The 21,556-nt window shown below is 46.3% G+C and overlaps 1 protein-coding gene across 1 annotated transcript in view; it reads left to right on the plus strand.

The window, feature by feature from the left end:
- The window catches only part of LOC124795688 (homeobox protein homothorax), a 1,001,790-nt gene that overhangs the window by 690,407 nt on the left and 289,827 nt on the right, over positions 1-21,556 (plus strand). The gene's annotated exons all lie outside the window — the stretch shown is intronic.

Below are 21,556 nucleotides of genomic sequence, written 5' to 3' on the forward strand. Positions count from 1 at the left end.
GCTCACGCACAGGCCGTTGCACTACACGTTCAGAAGAAAAATGGTTAATTTAATGAATACCTGTTTCACGCAATGTAGGCTACTGAACACGCCGAGAGAGGTGGCGCAGTTGTTAGCACACTGGACTCGCATTCGGGACGACGACGGTTCAAACCCGCATCCGGTTATCCAGGTTTAGGTTTTCCGTGAATTCCCTAAATCACTCCAGGCAAATTCTTTGAACAGGCGCGGTCAATTTCCTTCACCATCCTTGATACCATCCAAGCTTGTGAACCGTCTGTAATGACCTCGATGTCTACGGGTGTTAAACCCAACATTCCTTCTTTCTGAAAACTCTGGTAATCACTTCACGATCGAGAATTCTACGCGTCGGAAAGCGCCACTGGTATTCTTCGGCAGCGGCAGCGGCAGGAGCATTACCATTGCCCTTGTCGTAAACATGCAACGTAAGTGCCTATTCTTCACTAATGTAGATGTGTGACATTGTAGCCAGTGGGTATGCAAACACATTTAACCGATGCTTCTCTCTGATACTCTCTCAGTCCCTTGCACTACTTCACTCACAACACACCTCGGACAACAGTACGTTCAACAAGCTTTCCAATGGCAGAAAGACGTCCCGAGCAGAGAGGGTGACTCAGCGAGGTAGGATGGTTCAAATGGCTCTGAGCACTATGGGACTTAACATCTGTGGTCATCAGTCCCCTAGAACTTAGAACTACTTAAACCTAACTAACCGAAGGACATCACACACATCCATGCCCGAGGCAGGATTCGAACCTGCGACCGTAGCAGTCGCGCGGTTCCGGACTGCGCGCCTAGAACCGGTAGACCACCGCGGCCGGCGAGGTAGGATGGGTGAGAATAAAACGTCAGAGAGGTCGTCTGGATAAGACACACACATGTGTGTCACTAGCTCAAAAGCAATTTGTGTTCTATCTCGGAAACCATTCTGCCTAGGGAATATGTTCATATGAAGGCCGCGCGGGGTAGCCGCGCGGTCTGAGGCGTCTCGCCACTGTTCGGGCGGCTCCCCACGTCGGAAGTTCGAGTCCTCCCTCGGGCATGGGTGTGTGTGTTGTCCTTAGCGTAAGTTAGTTTAAGTTAGATTAAGTAGTGTGTTAGCGTAGCGACCGATGACCTCAGCAGTGTGGTCCCATAGGAACTTACCACAAATTTCCAATTTCCATATGAGGTTTTTTGCTTCAGCTGAGCGTTCGTGTCGTATCTCTGAAAATTGACCATCCATCCTGGGACATCCTGTGTTAAAGTCGGCAGCGATCGTGTTCAAAGCATTGCTGTTGTAGTGAAATCAATGGATTCGCACGCGGTGCCTGTAATTAACAGCTTAGTGGGTGAAACGAAAGGTAAACAAATAATTTCCTTCGAAGCGGGGGGTGGGGGGGGGGGGGGGTAGGGGTGTGTGACAGGTCTGCGGGCGCCATTTGGCGCGTATCTAATCGGTGTTCAGTCGCGGCCCAATGAAATTTATTGCTCACGAAGCCGCTGAAGCGCGACGAAAAATTTTATGGAATTTAATGAATCAGAATGTGCGCTAAGGGGAGTAATAGATTAAGTGGGATGAGAACGCATCAAGGTTGACCGACGACATGTTTGTGCACCCATTAAACTGCATTTGTTTCTGCCCGACTGTACCATCAGTGCGTAACACATACCTGAGCAATTCGAAGATAATTTCTGCTGTTGCTCGGTTCTTGTTTTTATGCTGTCAGTACGTTTACGGCTGGAGGTAGACGAAACTATACTCTCATAATGCGAAAACACTATGCGTTAACATTTGTCGGTTTTATTGCCAAGCATAAGAGCTGACGTCTACCTTCAGCAGTCGATAATCTAATGTCAAAATTACTAGAATTTTTTTTTCACTTAAATCATTGATGAGGTGGGTCAGATTCTCGTGCGCACTGGTCAAATGTTCCACGACTCTGGCCATGCCATAAATCATAGCAGGATTTATGTGGTCAGTTCCCAACAGATAACGTGATGCTGATCTCGGTTCTGCTAGGGTTTATTAGATTCACTGTCGAGAAACGATACATGTGGATCGTCTCATCATTATAAACATGTCAGCAAAAACTACTTTGTGACTTTTAATGATCACTTCTCAGTTTTTCCGTGGAGATGTCAAAGGACAAAAGTGAAGGTAAAGTGAGAACATTCGCCACGGTGCACAGAGCAGTGATCTGTGCTTTAAACTCATTCTTTAGCTTGCCTTCGTATCACGGAGTAATAGTGAGTGGTTCAGGTATTTAGGGAGGTAGTCCCGCTTCCACAATAATTTTTTCAAAATTTTTTAGCACGTTCCTAGCCCTTCACAGAGCCCAATCTTAGTAACATTTGATGTGGTGGCAAGGAGTCGTTAAATAAAATTTACTGTGTAAATGAGACTGTTCCTGCATCATTGACAAATTCTTAAGCTGCGGTTGGTATTATTTGTATTGAATGTTGGGTCTTACCGCTGTGGCTAATCTGGTCTAGTAGCGTAGAGTACTACTAAAAATTCAGAAAAAAATGTAGGTGTCAAGAGAGTTGTAAAGCTGACGAGCGGCAGATGACTTAGCTACCGCTCGGCGCGCAGTATTCGTAAAGCACTGCCCGGAAGAATTTTATTTCGTAGAGAAGTAGCAACTTGACATTGCCTGTCAACTTAGCCACATTCGATCGCGCACTGCTTGTGATTGCCGCTGCAGTATGCAGACTGCTCAAGGCTTCATTAGTTGTAATCTGTTGTCCGTAGCACATATGGAACAGCATTTCTGTAGCACCGTGGACGCTTGGCACACCAGTGGGTCGCGTCTACCACAACAGTGTGATGGAACCGTAGCGCTTTTGTGGACGGGTCAGTGAATGTGCAGGTGAAGACACGGCGGCGCGCCCTGCGCCCGATACGCGATGAAAAGGCGGCTGGCCGCAGCGCCGGCTGAAAGGCCGTTGCCTCAGCGCGGCTCGGCACCGCACGCCGGATGACTCGCACCGGCGGCTCTTTAAACCCACATTCAGGGGCCCAGCTCGGCGCCTTTTCGGACGCACCGGGCCGGTAGCCGGCACACAAAGACCACCCACATGCCTGCGCCGCCACACGTCCTGAATGTATTTTACTTACGCCCGTCCGAGTCGCGGCCATTCACACTTCATTAAGACGATAGAGCTCCCGTCAGTCTGCACCGATTACACTTACGCAGGGCCACCGACGAGTTACGGGATGTCAGGAAGAAGTCGTACGTTATTTCACCGAACAGGTCTAGTGCAGCATTCGAACTAATTTTTAATCTACTATCACAGCGAGGGTGAGATGTTTCTTCCGCCACTGTAAGTAAAGTTTGTGAGTGGTAGCAGATCTTCTGGTCTTCTCCCATTCATTATTGTGCTCTTGAAAAGTAAGAGAACCCGGAAACCTAGATTACCATCCGCAAACGGTAGTCTAATTGTCACTTCAGGTCGTTACTGAAGAGAAAAGAAGTCTTTGGTTTGTTGTGTATCCTGATTTTTGTGACCTCGACGTTGAAAGGAAACAGTTGTAGATGGTCATGTATGAGCGCGTCCTTTGCACAAAATGTCAGCTATAGAAAGGTAAATGGCAGCCCTGTGTCTGCCGCAGGCGACATCCTGTGCAAATATTCTAATGGAAGCTGACATCAAAAATTTTTAAGTGCTTGTGTCACTTTTAGGCAACGGCCTTGCTGCAATGGATACACCGGTTTCCGTGAGATCACCGGAGTTAAGCGCAGTCGGGCGTGGTCGGCACTTGGATGGGTGACCATCCAGGCCGCCATGCGCTGTTGCCATTTTTCGGGGTGCACTCAGCCTCGTGATGCCAATTGAGGAGCTACTCGACCGAATAGTAGCGGCTTCGGTCAAGAATACCACCATAACGACCGGGAGAGCGGTGTACTGACCCCACATCCCTCCTATCCGCATCCTCCACTGAGGATGACACGGCGGTCAGATGGTCTCGGTAGGCCACTCGTCACCTGAAGACGGAGTGCTTTTTTTGTGTCACTTGTTCAGTAAATACAGTCGCCAGTAAATTTCTGCTCTTCATATTCGATTGCACGCCATGAAGATGTACGAGCGACAAATCTCTCTGTAAACAGGTTACTGTTGAAGCTCCAGTGTCAAATAAATGCAAGTTTTTCTCACACTAAAGGATCTGGCACTAATTGCCGATGATAATACTGTGCCCAGAAATCGTTCACAGAATCCTGATACTAATTAGACTCGTCAATAATTTGTAGAGATATGCATGTTTACTTCATAGACGAACAATGAAATTATGAATTAGTATTGAATATTTACATAAAAACACAGAGAAATCAGTCATTACGAGCTTGCGATAAGGCTGCGAATATCCGCATCGAACGAGAAGCGTCTTTGTCTCAGAGTAGTTGAGGGTTGTATTTTCCCTTAAGATGAACTCGTTTGCACCGCTCGTTTGTAGTTTGTCGCTGAAACCTGTCTGTTCCGACAATAACCCCAAAATCATTTTTACAGGGTTAGGGTTAGGGTTGCAAGACTGTGCGTTACCCGACCACGATACTATTGCACTTGGCCTACAATGGTCGTGGTCGGAAACATGCAGCGAAGTTACAATAAACAATCACAGTGGCGACCAAGAAAATAACGAATGACAGTGTGAATGTTTTCAAGGTAGTTGTGCTACATCAAGTGTTTCTACGTTTCCTCGTGAAATATCACGATAAAAGCCCTCGATAAGCCGACCGAAGCACTCTAGCCCCCGGGTGATGAAAAATATTGTCTTCGACTAATAATACTTAGAAATCCGTAAGTAAAAAATTCTGCTCGGTCTTCTTACTTTGTTCTCCCCACACCTATAACAATGAACTTAGTAGTTCGTGCAAGAGAAAAACAAATTAATTTTTCGCCCTGAGCTCAACATTTCTTTCAGTTCCGTTTTTTTTTTCAATATTGATTTCGGTTTACACGAATAGGTAGACCTGGGTGTCATTGTTAATTTTGTATCTTTCATAGTTTGGCATTCCGATTTCTTTTCTATGTTTTATGACTGAATCGATACCGGTGCCGATTTTGACACTTTGTTCGACAGGAGCATAGATTCCGACATTTGGCTCTATATCTTCATTAATTTCAGTTCCTCTCTCTGTTAGGATACCTCCACTGATTACGATACCGCTGTTTCGATAGCTACTCCCATTCGATATAACTGGCCACCTTGTTAACAGCATCAGTTCTGAAGATTGCTTGTTTTTCGATACTTGCCCGGATGTCGATTATTACGTCTTCCCCTGTACCTTTGCGAGGCTTTCGATGTTTGCGCGCTAACGAGTACGTGATTTGGGTGCCGTAAGTGACGCCACGGACGGGCAGGCGCATCCGTCACCGCTGCATCCGTTAGCACGCTGGCGACTCATTTCTCCGGAACTAAAATGTCTTAAGGGCCATTCCCATTCTGGAGGCTGTTTTCTCACGCGCGCTGTCCCTCTGCGCCTCGCTCGAAACACTCTGGTTCTTTGTGATCTACGCTGGTGCGTATGAGCGCGCGGCCATAAATAATTCCGGAATTCCCCTCTTAAGATGCGGCCGCGGGGCCGGCCTCCTCCCGTATTTTTCGGCGGGCCGCGTCGCTTAGCATAACAAAGGCGCACTGCGTCAGCGCGCGGCACACCACGCCACGTCCGACGGTCAGCCACGCCGGGTGAAGATCCGTGGAAAGTAATTGACAGATCATGAATAGCATTGTAATCCTCCGGCGGCGGGGCCCCGCGCAGGGGGCACAGAGTTATTTTTACAGGGCTCGCCACCGCCGCACGAGAAGTCGAGAAAGAGTTGGCAAGCGCGTCATGGAGCGGGGATCGCCCTCCTCCTCTTGCCTTTGTTCTCAGATCCCCGCTCGCCGACCTTTGTTATGCTAAGGGCTCTCCAATTGACTTCATATGTTTCGGTCACCCGGAGGATGTAACACCGGCCGGAAAGGGGACGGGGTGCAGAGAAGGCTCCAGTCGCATTACAGGAAGTGTTAAAGCGGGATTTGAGTCCGACCCGACCAAGGCCGGTCGGGCGTCGTTTCGCTTTGCATAAAGCCGATGTGCAAATATTGAGAGCCAAGTTGTAATTGCGAAGACCTTCGTAGGGACTTGGCGAAATAGCTAGGACGTGAATTTAATCACAGTTACGTGCCAAAACTGCATTTATTAGAATCTTATCAGCTGTTTTTAAAACTCGAACGGCCTCGTCCTTCAACTACATCGCAGTTTAACGTCAAACTGAAACACATAATATAAGTACAAATAATAGTGTTTTTGCGTTTCTCAGGCTAATGATGTTACAGACTCGCCGATCCGTTAGGTGAAATTCCTCCATACTCAAAGTAATATTACACTGGTCGACGAAAAAAAGTCACAAAAACAAAACACGCTGTTTGTGGAAGATAATTCGTCCCTGAATCCAGATCTAATTTCTTTGCCGGCCCTAGTTTCCATGTTATATTGGTTTTTCTGTATGGTTATGTCAGCCCACGTATTATAGCATTATACGCCTTTGGCAAAAGGAGAACAAAGAAATCTATGTCAGTACACAAATTAGTCAAAGAAATGAGCAACGTAAGAGTAAATACAAGCGAATAAGTATACGTAGTATTATTTTCGGCCTGATTTCATGCGGTACTTTACCTCAGGAACGTCTCTTCGTTGAGGTCCGACAGTAGTAGGACAACATTGCAGTACTCTGGAATATTACACAGTTTTCTTTGTATTAGAGTTAATTCGATCTATTCTTGACACACAGAAATAACAGTCTGTTGGGTGATCCTTTTGTTCGCTCCAAATCATAGGGAAACATACGGAAATGTGACGCGATCTTTTAACCAGCCTGTCAGGAGTGTAACGCTGGTCAAACAGCATATGTGAGGGGCCCATTTTTGTCTAGGGACTAACTTTCCAACCAAAATGAAGTTTGCAGCATTTTTATTTACGAGAAGATTAAGGTTTCGTTCAAGAGATAACTTACCGCAGAAATAACAAAAGCAGTTTGCGTTATTTATACAGTTACGAGGCATTTCCTCTACTGAATTTACACTAAACACAAACCTTAACGATACTACAGCAACTCACCTCACAAGGTCACAGTTGTTTCAATACTGAGACTAATGCAGCAAACACGTGGCGACGCGATGCAACGTGAGCAAGACTCTTCGGTCTCTGTGGTATCAAGGCGATGAATGTCCGAACAGAGGATCATGTATGGAATCCTTCTACCAACAGTAGCATCCGAAAAAAGTAAATAAAAGCAAATTACTTAAGGAGTACCAACTTAAACATTATGCAGCACTTTCAAGATATGTTATACATTGAGGGTGCCGTATCACGAAAACTGAACCCGATGGGTAAAAAGGAATTTTATTTTCGGATTCCGTAACCACGACGTAGCTATGAACACCATCTGCATCCTTTGTGACAAAAATTCTGTCGATTTATGGTAAAGAATGTAGCATATGTCAACTAACTCAACAAAGAGAAGGATTTTTCCATATTGCAATAAAATAATACGGACTTTCCACTGAAAAATGACTTGTCGACAATGATCATTTCAGTTCCCCAGATGATCTTCCTTAGTTAGTTTCATTAGTTACTTCAAGCCAGTGTAAGGAGGATTCCTTCAGTAAGGACAAAGATGATGCCCCACAGCTTTCTTATCCGCCAGAATACCTCTACTTCCTTCGTACTTTATCTGTACGCTGGTAAATAACAGTTTCCACTGTAATTGCTGTGCAGTACTTACCTTGTTCTCTTCGTTCTGTTGTAATAATAATTCCTTTTAGGCTTTGAAACATTTCACACGACGAAGAGGTCGCAAATCGAAGTACGAGTTTCAGGACTGGTGACATCAAGTGTTAGCACTCACGCTTTCAGAGTCATCTGACAAATAACGAAAGTTACGTGTACTAATATCATTTTTTTTCAAGGACTATGGACTTTCTGCAGGAATCTCAAAAGTAACCATATTCAGATTGCGGTCATAGACCCTTCCCCCCCTTCCCTACTAAATTAACAACCAATTATTCACTGCCTAACGATTGTATCTTGGCTGGTGAAACGCATAGTAATCTTAAATGTAGATGTTCCCACTAGCAATGAAGAAAGTGTCGAATCACGGTGATTATCCAACTGCAGGTAGACACTGACATGAGTTTCTCAATGCAAATCACGTGTATTCTCGTAAGAACTCTGAGAATCTGGACAGCAGTGTTCCTGTGATGACTTCAGGGATGTTTTGCAATGAAGACAGGTGTATAGTGCATAAGCGCCTCCGGCAGGAGGCTGGAGTCTCCACCTTTACGCTTCGTGTACAGCATGTGAACGATGTCGTTTGAATGTCACCGTGAAAGACGTCTTGTGCTTTCCTTGCCCGTCCGCCGGTGAACAAGAGCCTTGCGGGCAATGAAGCCGGTTAAACGACGGCCGGCTCTCACAGCATTTCTTTCGGAGACGTGGTGCAGGCCGTAGGCGTGCTTTCAGGAGAAGCCGGTTGAAGGAATTTGCATTCTCCGATGTCACTGACCGGCATTTCCATCCCATTTGGCACTACTGTCAGCCGCAAATGCAACGCACGTTTCTATCTCTGTGTTGTCTGGAGCAAGCAAGGCATTCAGAAGATAAGCTTCGTTTCTGTTGTAGGTGTCCGTAGGTGTATGCAGATGTCCACCAAAGTTCACCAACCAACGGTTTCCATAAGACCTCCGTCGCAGACTTTGAAAACATACCAATTTCCTTTGTTTACTACAGCTCAGATTACTCTGTGCAAGAGACGATGTTCACACAAACAAGGAAAAGAGGTTTTGGTTTGGGGGAGGGGGACCAAACAGCGAAGTCATCGGTCCCATTGGATTAGGGAAGGATGGGGAAGGAAATAGGCCGTGCCCTTTCAAAGGAACGATCCCAGCATTTGCCCGGAGTGAGTTAGGGAAATCATGGGAAACCTAAATCAGGATGGCCGGGCGCGGGTTTGAACCGTCGTCCTCCCGAATGCGAGTCCAGTGTGCTAACCACTGCGCCACCTCGCTCTGTAGACAAAGGGGAATTAGGTGATTCGGACTTGAAGAAGTGCTATTTCACTACTTCCGTATTGCAGTTCTGAGCTGACTGATGACGTCATTCGACTCTATATTGGTTTAATGCTGTGTGTTATTTTTTCTTGTCTTCTGTTAAACTTATTGTCTCCACTTGACTGTTAGACCTAACATTACCTACAATTTCTTTTTCATATTCTAGCCTTGGTCTGTGTCTACTGATTTGGCCCTAAGCGCTCCTTCCAGAACCACGTTAATTGTTATTGAATGGCCGGCCGCGGTGGTCTCGCGGTTAAGGCGCTCAGTTCGGAACCGCGCGACTGCTACGGTCGCAGGTTCGAATCCTGCCTCGGGCATGGATGTGTGTGATGTCCTTAGGTTAGTTAGTTTTAAGTAGTTCTAAGTTCTAGGGGACTGATGACCACGGAAGTTAAGTCCCATAGTGCTCAGAGCCATTTGAACCATTTTTTTGTTATTGAATGGCGTAGATGATGTACCACTACCTAGTCCTTTCTTCTAGTAAGTGCCTTCCAGACAGTTTCTTTTCGCCTATCCTTTTTAGCACATCTTCATTTTTACATAATCAATGCACTTAACTTTTTACTACCTTTAGCAGTACCAAATTTCAATTGCGTCCAGTTTCTTCTTATACAGATTACATATTTGGAGTGATCTTGCGCCATAGATCAGCGCTGTAGTGGAATTGTGGGGAGCAGACTGTATTCCTTGGTGATATCACTGGATTTATGTTTTGCCAACGTTTGTGTGGGATGATACACAGCGGAGCTGGCACGTTACCTGGAGTGAGTGACTCACCTTCCGGTGCCTGATTAATTATTCTTGGATGACGAATAGATACACAACTAGCCTATCCCTTCTCTGGTAGGTGCTTTCCACGTTCTCTACAGTCTCTTTTGCATATTCTAGCCGTGGCCTGTTTCCTTTTCTTTGGCCCTGGGTACTGCTTCCAGAAAACGACTCGCTTTATTGACTCTAGCAGCTTTAGGGGACTGCCAACAGTATATTGTTGCAAACTGATCTCTCACTCATGTCGAAATTACTGATTTTTTTGGGGGGGGGGGCGCTTGGGGGGGGGGGGGTGCAAAGAAGAACTGTGTATGTGTTTAACCGTTTAAAGAATTTCTCCTACATTTGACTGCTAGAATGGAGCAGAAACAGTAATAAAAAATGAAGTTCGAGAGTTGAAAATAGCTTCCCTCATTTGCAAACCCCAATTCTTCCGCCCACTTTACAAAATTAACTGTCGAGAATTTGGCTGACTTATTTCTATACCTACAGTTACCTTAGAAGAAGAGAGTAAACTGAAAAGATTTTTCGGGTACTGAATAACAGTTATTCCCTCTCCGTTCTATTGTGAAAAGTGCGATGGATTATATAACGGCAGAGACAGTCGAGCGAGGGGACACACGGCTGGGCGTGGCCATGTAATTAGGGCAAAGTCTGGACATCTTGATTCTTTCTCGTGATTTCTGTATATCGCTCTTACCGACGGCTGTAGTAGTTAATTAAGAGGACCACAACTAATTACCTTCCCGTAGCTTGTCCACCTGAGCCAGTGTCCCATCTCTAATGACCTCGACCTCGATGGGGGTCCCTTCCGCAGAAGATTACTCCTTCGGAGCTCATTTTACGTTCCTGAAAATTAATTCCACAACAACAAATACAGTCCGCAGCGCAGATTAATGCTTTCCGTATAGCGCATTCAAGAAAAATATCTGCCGGTCCTCGTCGGCTGTTCATCTTATTTACTGCCTGTTAAGCGGCACTTAACTTTGTAGCAGTTGTCTGGACAAGTGTGCCGTTACAAGGGCCGGTGCGCCTTTGAAGTCCTCCCCGCGTCCCTTCACGGCTTATTCTCTCTCAAACCACCACCCACGCCGGGTAGGCAAAACAGAAAAAGTAATGAGCGGCGAACGAGAGGGGGAAGGGGGGGATAGAGGGAGAGGTGGGGAGGGGGGGGGGAGATACGAAACAACGGCTGGCAGAGCCCGCGGGCACCAGCGGGCCATAACTTCATCGCGCAGCACGCCCGCCTCAGGAATGTTAAAATGATAGACCGCGAGCCGAGGCGCTCGCGCGGACCCGCTCGCATCTTGGCGTTTTACCTTTTCCCTCGCGGCCCAGCCCTTTTTTGGGCTTCCTTTTGCGCCCCACGCCAGGCCTCGTTCGGGGTCCTCCTTTTTTGTGAACGCCGCCGGGTGGGGGCGGCCGCTGAACAATACCGCCCCGGCCGCTCACGGAATCTGATGTAAAAGCTCACGATCGGCTTTATGATGAGCCCGCCGCCAGCGAGCTGGCCAATGGCTGGTGCGCGCCTCACTGACGCAGCCTGTCATTACGGCCAGGCGGCCGTCACACACACACACACACACACACACACACACACTCATATGCATGGGGACGCGCCCTGTCCCACGCTGTCCTGTAGCGCACGGTCCTGCCTGACGCCCACGTGTGCTCTATGATCTCGCAGGGGAACGCTACAATTAATGAGGTGGCGCCGTTCTCAAATGATAGACTCGTGTTCGACGGAGGAAGGCATCCCTTCACTTTTTGTTCTCTCAGTACTGCGCCGAGCCCACGCAGCTGTCGAGCTTTGCATGTAGCGCTGAAACGTTTTAGGACGACCTCCAAGAGAGGTCAAGTTCTTCTACGAGGTGAGTGTAAACTAATAACGTGACGACACCGTCCTTATAGATCTTGAAGTCTTCCGATGGTCCTTTGCTGAAAGCGTCATCCAATAACAGCAAACAGAGACGCACGAGACCTAGACACTGTTCCCCCAGCCGTTGTTAACTTCCGAAATCAATGCCGCTATTGTCGTCCTAACGAGTTTGCTAGACCTCTCACAGCGAAAATATCCTTGACGGTACCGAGCAACGTGTGGAATGATTAGCACACTGGACTCGGATTCGGGTGGACGTGGGTTCAAACCCGCGTCCGGCAATTCACATTTTTCTGTGATTTCCCTAAATCGCTCCAGGCAAATGCCAGGATGGTTCCTTTGACAGGGCACGGCGTAATTCCTTCGCCATTCTTGATACCATCCGAGCTTGTCCTCTGTCTATAGTGACCAAGATTCCGACGGGACGTTAAACCCAATCTTCCTTCCTTCCTTCCTTCATAACAGAACCAAAAGGGAAAAAAGATTAGGATTTATGTGCCGCTGTCAACAAATTCGTTAGAAACGAAGCCCAAGCTCGGTTTGGGAAGATGGGGAAGAAAATTGTCCGTCTCTCTCTCTCTCTCTCTCTCTCTCTCTCTCTCTCTCTCTCTCTGGTAATTTGTCTTCATTTCGGGAAACCATGGAGGACCTTAATCTATATGGTCAGACATGGATTTGAACTGGGCCTCGTGGATGCGAGGCCAATACCTTACCAGTGCAACACTATCTTCAGTATTACGTAACACGGCGGTCTCTCCCGTGGTAAACACGACTACAGCTCAGTTCAGCTGGCAGACCCTCGCTAAGACGCAGGAGTTCAAAATAATTGCAGAGTTTGATATGCTCGCGAACAGTTTGAGAAAAAAAGTAAACAATTTAATTAAATAAACTGGTAGTCACGTGAAATGATGCTATGTCAGGATTTCGATTCTCCCACGACTACAGGTAACCACTCTTCTTGGGTTCGCACTTGCCTTGCCTGCGTCCAGCGTTACAAACACAACTGTCTGTGTGTCAGTGTACACGAACACGACATTGCACCCTACATTCAGTAAAAGTCATTTAAAATGGAAACCGTTGCACCTAAGATACTACTCTCACCCTATGTAAAGCAAAAATTTCAATGAGCATGAAGAAAGAAAACAGCTGCCATTAGACTTCCAAATACGCTGCCTGTGATATCCGAGCAACGACGTAATGCGGATGGAATTTACTTACGTCCTCTGTAGAGTCTGAATAAGGAAATACAGCAGATTCAGTAGAGTATAAACATGATGGCACCCTCCTGTTCCAGAGAACTTAAGCACTCGTTTTAAACCCCATAACAAGCATCTACTGTCTCTGAAGCGCTGTCCAGAACAACAGCAGATTAGACATAGGTATTCGAACGAAATCGTCTTGGGGATTAGGCTGCGCAGTTCTGAGACTAAAATCACCACTTCAGACAGCTAACTCGCCATGAAGAAAAATGCTTTAAAGGAGGTCGAAATGTCGGTTTTTATAGTTGTTTTTAGTGTAAATAATGACGTGGTCTGGTGTTCCAAAGTGTTTTTATTGAGACAGATGCTGTCTGTGGCAGCTAACGTACTTACATTAGAAGTAGGTGCAATTTTACACATTCTCGATTGTGGTAGTAGTCGTGCTTGAAGCAACCTACGAGTAGAGTGCAGATCAGCCACGCTGTCGGATGGTACTGAATAATACGTCCGAGCGTGGTGAGTTCTGTAACGCCGGCCGCGGTGGTCTCGCGGTTCTAGGCGCGCAGTCCGGAACCACGCGACTGCTACGGTCGCAGGTTCGAATCCTGCCTCGGGCATGGATGTGTGTGATGTCCTTACGTTAGTTAGGTTTAACTAGTTCTAAGTTCTAGGGGACTAATGACCTAAGATGTTAAGTCCCATAGTGCTCAGAGCCATTTGAACCATTTTTTAGTTCTGTAACTTTGTGTATTGCTGTTAATTGAAACCTATCCTAGGCGTGAAGCGATTAAAAAGCAGATCATCACAACACATTGTATTTGTGGAACGGAATGCCCGATGTACCGTATTAGATTAGTTCAAGAGTCACATTAATTGGTACGTCTGTCATACTAGCCAATCGCATGGAAACGAAGCAGGCCAGACATTATAAGAAAGAGCCTCCATAAACGGAGTTCAGCCCGAGTTAAATTATTGTATGAAGCTGGGTAAACGAGAGTGGAATATGATATCGAATTTTTTCTCCTGTGTTCAGAAGTCGCATCGCCTCCAGGCGATCTTCATTACAAGTTGTCGAATTTTTGTAATAACTTTTAACTCAATACTCAGGAAAAGCGGGGTGAGTTCCTTTGCGGACTCTAGCGTTTTCACACGTAGATACTACATGTAATTTGACCTCCAAGTAGGACAGAGCAAATCCAAAGATTATTCCTTTTGTGTAGCCTTAACGTGTCACTCGATGGAGGCCGTAGACCGAAGTTGTTCCTTGACGTTCAGTCTGACCCTGCACTTCCGGCGCCATTAGTTAGTAACGTCTAGTTGACCCTGAAATTTGCAAATTTTCAACTCATTTTTTATTACAATCGTGAAGATAACTTCTATGAATTGCTACCATTTTATTCATAACAGAAACACGCTTTTCCACTGAGAGCACGCGTCTTTGTCTGAAAAGACGACGCGTAAACTGCTTCTGCCTCGGGTTACAGTTTCCAGTTGCATCGTTGGCCAGACTGTGGACCATCAATAAAAACAAGAACTGCGGCGGAGGCTTCGGACATCGGTGGCCGCGCATGCCGCCTGTAATCGGACATTTGTCCTCCCGTTCCGCCGCGCGCACAGTCTGTTTCCGCGCGCCGCCACCAGGGGGCTCGCAGTTTAGCGCGGTCGAAAGCTACGCGCCAACACCGGACCTCTCTCTAACTCCCCGAATCTCATTCACGTCCTGTTGAATTTTGTACTCTCACACTCCCACTACTCTCTCTCTCTTCTTTTTTTTCCGAGCTTTTTTTTGCGGCCGTTTCAAAACGTATCCTGCGGGGGATATTCGCGCTGAGGCACGACGCGATTTTTTTCCAGCCCCTACGCATTTTATTTGATGTAATCTGCGCATAATGAGCTTAATTTGAGATACGAGCGCAGGCATAACATTAGCAGGAACTGCCTACAATTGTGTTTCGGCTTAACGCTTTACTAGCCTATTGTTCGTCGGGAAAAGCGTGTAACAGAGAAAGGGCCCGCGAGCTCAAATTACACTTGCATTTGTTTATCACGATCTTCCTCTTTTTTTCGTTCAGTGCACCCGTGGAGGGAGTATAGGTCTCCGAAAGGAGGTAGAGAGAGAGAGAGAGAGAGAGAGAGAGAGCGACTGCTAGATTTTTATGGCTGTGGTAGAATTTAATAACCATTAATGCAGTTGTCGGGTCTTGGTCGTTTTGGAGCGGCCATTCCTGCGGCGCGGCCGAGCGCGCACTGACGATAATGATCGCGATAATGGTATTGTTGTACCTGGCGGCGGTGAGCGATTACCATCGCATCACGACCGACCGGCCGCAGCCCGTGGCCCGCTCCACTCTAAACATGGCGGCCGGCCGCTCCGAATATTAAGGAGGCCGACCGCCCCTCCGCGTACGCTACCCGCAGCACAATGTTCGCTACTCCAGCTACCTGTTTGCTGCTGTTGCTCCAGGACTCGGCACTGAACTATATATGGCTCCCATAGATCATTCGGTAACCATCCAACTTCTTTCGTTCATAAACAAACATAAAAGTTCAGAACCTTCGTGAGGTTACGCTCTGGGCGAGGTGTCCGCCCTACCCCACCCCCCCTCCTCACCATCACAGCAATATAGCTTAACGGGTATAAGTGCAGATATTTTTATATGTGGTACCTTAATATGTACACACGTCAGTGTGGTGGTTGTTTTTCTCTGCGTCGAACAGTCTTCCCACAAACACGTCACCAACTATATGACCTCGTGTTTTCTGCATGGTCGTAACTGCACCACTAAGTGGACTACCTCTCTCACTATAGACTGACCGTTTTGTCTTCGCAGACCCACACTTCAGCACGCGACCTGCTGCCCAAGGAAAAAAAAAGCGGTAATGGCTTGGTCTTGCCATATGCACGGGATGGTTCTATACACATTGAAGACATTCGACTTATAACAGCTATACTTATTCGTCTACAAATGGCATAAATACTGATGTAATGTTGTTCAGTACACATCCTCAGTTACCAATAGAGGTATCTGCACTTATACCCACTACACCCTGTATAACCTCCTCCTTTTTCCTGACCTTTGTTCCGTATGTTCACGGGATCGGCATATTAATCTGTATTTGGCTATGTCCTTCCTGATGCCAGCACTTTATCCGGGTCAGAAATTGTGTACTCCGTCAATTTACGTCTACCATTATTCGTCTGTAAGAGTGAGCCGTTGACGAAATGTTTTCTGTTCATGCAACTGAAGCTGGACGTGGGTACCAGCCCGGTATTCAATTAGTCGCATGTGGGAAACCGCCGCAAGAGCACATCCAGGTTGGCCGGCACACGGGCCCTCGTCTTTAAACCGCGGAGCGGATACGATCTAGGATCGGTGCGCCTCCCCGAGTCCCGGAAGCGGCTTACTGACGCGCGCGGCTATTCGGGTGGTTAAACAGATAATATAACATACTTCAAAATTACGGACATGTTGTATACAGCATTTTGAAATTGTCGTATACAGCATTTTAAAATTGTGAATCCTACCATGTGATGAAATATGCGTACTATTGAAATGGGTGCAAAATAATGATTTTAGGAGCTTCATGGTAGTTACAAACAGCAAGTCGTTAAAGCTCTGGAGCACAACCTAAAGATTAATATGTCTGGTATTTTTCCATGGATATTTGCTTTTCTTCCTATGAAGTAAGGTGGTAGTATGGTTAATATTTTGAACTCGAACCATTAGGGAACAGAGGTAAATCGCGTACTGGTCGTCGCGATTTTATGTTTTTCGTGGTTCCCCAAATTGATTAAAGGGATGGTTGTTTCTTTGGGAAGAATATGACCAATTTCCTCGGCTGTGCACGTCCAATCCGAGCTTAAGCTGCGTCTGTAATGACCTCGTTGTCTACGGAACCTTAAATAATAATCTTCCCTCCTTCTTCCCGATATATACAACAACTACGCATGACAGCAGACATTGAAGGAATTGAGTGACGCTCTGCTACGACTGTAATATGTTGCCCATACGAAAGTGCGACAAATGATTGAGTAGCTGAAATGGGAATGCTTGGAAGTAAGAACGTAGTTGTCGCGAAGCTCTGTCAAGTAAATTAAGAGAATCTAAGAAGATTTTGACACCATTATGCTGCCGGCGTGGTACATCTCGCGTAGTGATCATGGTAAGAAGAGAGATTAGGGCACGTATAGAGGCCTGTAGGCGGTCTTTCTTTCCTCGGCCAGTACACGAATGGAATAGGACAGAAGACAGTAATGCCACGAAAAACCGTTGGCCACGCAGTGCACAGTAGGTAGCGGAATATATGTGTAGGTATATATACATCTTTACTGTGACAGCAGCTGGCGTGTAACTGTGTTATAAAAAGTTATCGTTGGATTCTCTGAGCACGTCTAGTACGGACTGCAAGACGTCATAGACCTTGTAGCACCGTATGTGTGGACCAGTCACACAGCAGCCTCCGGGCGGTGCCTACCTGTCTGGGAGCGACGGAGTTCCCCCTCGGCTCCCCCGCCCCACCCCCCGCCACACCGTCTCTTCACGGAACTCACATCTCTGTTCCGAAACCTTGCGCGGGCCAAGGCGCGCATTGAATTGCAAATCTGTCGGCCGCGCCGCAAGGGTGCCCGGGCCGCGTGTTTGTCAGCGGGCGCTGGCATGGGCATTTTATTTTTATGGAAGAACGCCTACTGCACGCCAGGGCCCGTTGACAAGCTGCGATCAGCGGCGCACCGCACCGCGCCGCTTCTCGTAAAACAAGTGATTCGCTTTTTATTCGTCGACTAGTGCGGCGCGCCCCGGACGACTCTTCCAGACATTTGAAATTCAGAGGAGCGCCGCTCTACCGCCAGGAATCTGTAATTTTCGTTCGTTAAGCGCGTCAGGATGGCGCGGTAAATAAAAGGAAGCGAGGGGTTACGCGCCGAGACTATTTCGGTAACGTTCTCAGCTGTGTCTCCCGTAACTCGCTAATCTATTCGCAACAATTTACTCTTCCCTCCCGCCAATTTCCCCCTCCCCCTTTTAAGTGCTCTTTAAGTGGGTTAACGTCCACACAGAGACAGTTTGCGGTTTTACTTGCTAATTTCGGTGGCATCTTCTGGAAACCAACAACGTCGAGTCGCATCGTGCTCACGAGAATTGTTCAACTCAGTCCAGTTCATCTATCTGTTTTATGACTGTCCAGAGTAATCCTTTTGCTACTTTTTAACGACCGTGTCATCAGTCGTTCGCAACCGATATACCGCTTACTGGCACCGCTGGAAACAACAGTTTAAAAAATTTTTCTTGCATCATAATGAAGTTAGTTTATACGTATCATTATGACAGTGAAAGTCTTTATTTCCGCACATCACCGAATCAGATTTAATCTTATTTTCGACTTGTGGTCACGTGGATCAGAGCCTGCCAGAAGCTGTTCCTCACGTCGAATTGATTTTAATGATTTATGATGAACAGTTCCATAAATCAGAAGGTCATACACAGAAGAGTGCCGATTTCCTTCGCCGATCCAACCATTTGTTCTGTCTGTAACGACATCAAATCTCAATCTTCTTGGGTCCGAAGTATTCAGTGAAGCCTTTATCGGACTTTCAGGGATATCATCAGAGTATTTTGATGTAAGGGTCCTGTATTCTCTGAGGCCCCGTCACAGAGCAATAACATAATTATGAATTTCATAGTAGCCACAGAGGCTTGATAGGCCCTACACACATCTGACGGAGACATTCAGTGATTTGACAAGGAAATCGATGGAAGAAATGACACGTTTACGGTGAGCAACTTTTTTTTCCCTTCAGATGTTTTTATTGATGTTTGTGTGACGTACTATCGATTTATAATCTACGTAGCTTGGTCTCCAGGCGTGGTGATAGGACATATGAATCAGTCAAAATCTACAGACATTGATTTTGTCATACACACCCGGGGAATGTACTCCCGATCTGACTACGGCAGCTGGACTTCAAAAAAGATGTAACTGGCCTGGACACCCTTTAGACAAACGGTCTAACCATGGCGATGCAAAAGAAGCATTTTTTTGGTCTCGTTCCATTGGATGGAACTATATAGAGAGCACCAGTACTTGTACAGTAATTGTTTTGTGTTTACAATAAAACTTACAGTATTGCCATTTTAAACAATACTTTCTATGATGGTAAAGCCCGCTCACTTCACCACAGTTAGGAAAAGATATTGGCCCCACTTCAGGGGGCCTGCTAAGAGGTGGCTAACTGTATCTCAATGAAAGTAATCGTAGCTTTAAATGGACGCCACTGTACTATAGAGTATAAAGTTATGATGTTAAAATTTCCAGTTGTAAAGTCAGTTCTTTCTTATCTATATAACAGACGATAATGTATTTACTATACGTCTCCTGCATAAATCTTCGTAACCATATGTTAGTAAAGCAGTGAAAACAGCGTAAGGAATTTACGTCATTGTGATGTCATGTACAAAACTGAATCACGGGCTGTTGGAAAACAAGGAAAGAAGAGAATCGAAGCGTTTGAGACTTTCTGCAATACAAGGATGTTGGAAAAACGGGTGGACTGATAAGAAATAAGGATATTCTAGACATAATTGTCGAGGAAAGTAATATCTGGAAAGCTCTGGCAAAAAGAAGACACTGGATTACAGGACATGTATTAAGACGTCAAGGAATAATTACCATTAGTGGTAGATGAAGCTGTAGAGAGTAAAAATTGTAAGGGAAGGCAGAGGCTGTAATATATTCAACAAATAGATCGGAACGTTCAGTGAAAGCACTACTATGAGAGGAAGAGGTTGACAAAGGAAAGAAAGTGGCATCGCGCAGCAGAAAAACATTCAGAGGACTGATAACCCAAAAAATGCAAAATAGATTAACAAAATTCGTATTTACGCGTTTGTGGTTCGTTGACCTCACATTGAAGGTCCATACTGAAGAACTGAAGCTCTAATAATCAAGCTGTGACTTCTAAATGCGTATTGGGTAAGACAACACGATGATGTTATTATTAAATTTTTCACATATTTCGCTGTCTCGATTCTGCCAAAAATAGCCTGTGTGGTTACTGTGAAAATCATAATTATGTTATTGCTCTGTGACAGGGTCCCGGAGAATACAGGTCGCTTTCACCAAAATACTCAGATAATATCCCTTAACATCCGCTAAAATTTTGCTGATAGTGTTTGGGTTTCTACCGTGTAAGTTAATCTGACTCATGTACAGCGTGGTTCAAGTGCCCCTAACTAAGAGTTTTATGCAACCCGCACCACCTTCAAATACCATACACATGCTGCGCGCCAACTATTAGTCCTACAGAGAAAACGAAGAGAACCTTTTTGTAGGAAATTTAATGCAGTTAGATTTTGCAATGGGATACGTTTCCGATAGAGGTCGTAGTTTTCGAATGATTCAGGAAAACCGTACGAAAGAGACTTTCAAACGCATTTTCCTTGAATAACTCGAAAACTGTGGCCTCCAGCGGAAACTTAGCCTAGAAAAAATTATTTATATTAAATTTCCTACAAAAACGTACTGTTCATTTTTTTCTGTATGGCTAATAGTATGCATATAGTGACCGAAAGAATACTAAAATCTCGCTTGTGTTTTTTGAATGTGGTGGTGGTGGTGGAGGGGGGGATTACATAAAACTAGGGGTAGCTGAATCAGCCCGTATAATCACCACTGAGGACGCTTCTCCATTAATGGAAGTCTAACACGTCAGGATAATATTTAAAAGTCATTTATACAATAGTTTAGCAGGTACTTATGTAAAGGAAATTCAGGACTACTTTGTAGGGGATAAAATACAACTTAATAATCATGTAAATCTAATGTTGGATTACTATGAGGTATTCGGAATGAAGCCAACGGGTGCCCAGTGGAAAGACAGTTGTGACGTGGACGGAGGCTCAAGTGTATAAGGAGAGTGTTTCGTGACGTAATAATGAGGTCCACGGGAACAAGTTTACGGGGATATGTGGCGACCGTATCGAAGAAACACGATGCGGTATGTACATATCGAAATCAGCACAGCCTATTCTTGTTTTTATATATTTTGTTTAGTTGCGTCCTGTTCGCTGTAGCTGCAGAGTGCGTTGAAAGAATGAGTGAGTCAGTGCAGCTGTAGCTGGCGCAGTCGTCGCGCGCAGTAGCCGGCGCTGGGCGGCGAAGACGGGGGTGGCTGGCGCCCCCCGCGGCTCAGCTGCGCGCGACAGCTTACTGAATCACGGCCTCCACTGCCGCCGCCCGCACCAGCTGACACGGCCCCCAGCTTGTTGCTATTCAGCCGGCCTAGCCGCCGCTGCCGCCGCCAATGTTTCTGCAGCCGGGCCGCACCACGCCCCCAATCACAGAAATAACACTAGGCGCCCGTAAACGTCCCGCGCCGCAAGTTACGGCCGCTGGCCGCAGACCCCGTATATCAGCGAGCACAACCCGCTCCGCAGCAAAGCCGGGAATTTGCGAGCTTCTTCCGTGCTTTACTGGCAGTGTCACAGTGTCTGCTGCCGCTACTGCCTCTGGCGACTACTGTCCGCGCTGCGGTTTTAATTAAACTGGGCGGTCGCTAATACGGAGAGACCGGCCGGCCGGCCACGTCAGCACTGCAGCGGGCGACGT

Source organism: Schistocerca piceifrons, chromosome 4 (genome assembly GCF_021461385.2).
Source record: "Schistocerca piceifrons isolate TAMUIC-IGC-003096 chromosome 4, iqSchPice1.1, whole genome shotgun sequence".
NCBI classification, from domain to species: Eukaryota; Metazoa; Arthropoda; class Insecta; order Orthoptera; family Acrididae; genus Schistocerca; species Schistocerca piceifrons.